The sequence below is a fragment of the Cucumis melo genome, unplaced genomic scaffold (genome assembly GCF_025177605.1).
Source record: "Cucumis melo cultivar AY unplaced genomic scaffold, USDA_Cmelo_AY_1.0 utg001719l, whole genome shotgun sequence".
Taxonomy (NCBI): domain Eukaryota; kingdom Viridiplantae; phylum Streptophyta; class Magnoliopsida; order Cucurbitales; family Cucurbitaceae; genus Cucumis; species Cucumis melo.
In genome coordinates, this window is record NW_026124744.1 from 22,590 (window position 1) to 24,003 (window position 1,414).

The 1,414-nt window shown below is 29.1% G+C and overlaps 2 non-coding genes across 2 annotated transcripts; both read right to left on the bottom strand.

Annotated features, from left to right (window-relative positions):
• Positions 1–956: 956 nt before the first annotated feature.
• Positions 957–1,030, bottom strand: TRNAW-CCA (transfer RNA tryptophan (anticodon CCA)). The gene has a single exon. It is a non-coding gene; the product is annotated as a tRNA-Trp (tRNA).
• A 162-nt stretch (positions 1,031–1,192) lies between these two features.
• TRNAP-UGG (transfer RNA proline (anticodon UGG)) lies at positions 1,193–1,266 on the bottom strand. Its single transcript has one exon. It is a non-coding gene; the product is annotated as a tRNA-Pro (tRNA).
• Between the last annotated feature and the right edge of the window lie 148 nt (positions 1,267–1,414).

Below are 1,414 nucleotides of genomic sequence, written 5' to 3' on the forward strand. Positions count from 1 at the left end.
GCATTTCATTTTTGGAATCAAGTTACACAACATAGTTTATTTATTATTTTTCTTTTTTTTTTTTTTTTTTCTTTCTAATTATTTAGAATCCATTTAATAGATTTATATATTTACTAGATTTATATATTAAATTATTGTTTATAAATTCTTTATAATAAGAATATTTGTTTTGAAAACTCAAGAGTTGTTCAATGAATCCCTTGATTCCGAATTGCGGGATAGAGAGACAGATGATGAATTGATTTCTTACCTATGTCACAAGATTTTTGTTAGTATCATCTATAATCATAATAATAGATGAATCAAAAACTTTCAATTGAATATATTTTTTCAATTAGTATTTTTACTTATCCATCCGCGTATCTTTCAAAAATAGAAACTTAGGGAAGTGCTTTATAAACATATGGATAAAAATAACGTATTTCATTTAGCCTCGTCATGCCTACTATCACTAGTTATTTCGGTTTTCTACTAGCAGTTTTAACTATAACCTCAGCTCTATTTATCGGTCTGAACAAGATACGACTTATTTGATTAAAATTCATTGAATGCACAATTCAAAAAAAAGAAAGATTTCGGTGTTATTCAATATATTCTATATATTGTAGAGTTCTTTACCTTGTCAATTCAATTTCGAATTCTTGGTCATTGAGATTCATGGGCAATACCGATTAATATTTTAAGGATAGATATTACCTCTCCTTTTCCTCGTTCAACTAAATTGAAATGATTGAAGTTTTTCTATTTGGAATCGTATTAGGTCTAATTCCTATTACTTTGGCTGGATTATTTGTGACCGCATATTTACAATACAGACGGGGGGATCAGTTGGACCTTTGATTAATTAACAGTTCTTTTTTTTGATTGACCCCCTACTTGCTTTATAGGAGGTAAAATTTTGATTTCTGTTGAATTATTTCAGTATCATTTTGATTTAACAACAACAAGAATCGAATCACGCTCTATAGGATTTGAACCTACGACATCGGGTTTTGGAGACCCGCGTTCTACCGAACTGAACTAAGAGCGTTTTATTATCAAACTAAAAGCAACCCGAATATATCTTCGATACATATATTATCATAGAGAATATCATAAAATTAAATAAAAAAAGATTGATTCGATATATGTATGTTCAATTTTTATGGATCTCAATTGATTCCTCGTTACTGTTCAGAAGATAAGTAATAGGTAGGGATGACAGGATTTGAACCCGTGACATTTTGTACCCAAAACAAACGCGCTACCAAGCTGCGCTACATCCCTTTCAATTGGTCTACAGTGTTATTGTAGAGAATCCCTGTCTTGTTTTCCACATTTTTTATTTATTTCCTCCATTGGTATACACAAATTATCTTGCCATTTCTTCTTTTTTGTCTCATATCATATATAAAATATAATAAAAATAATAAAA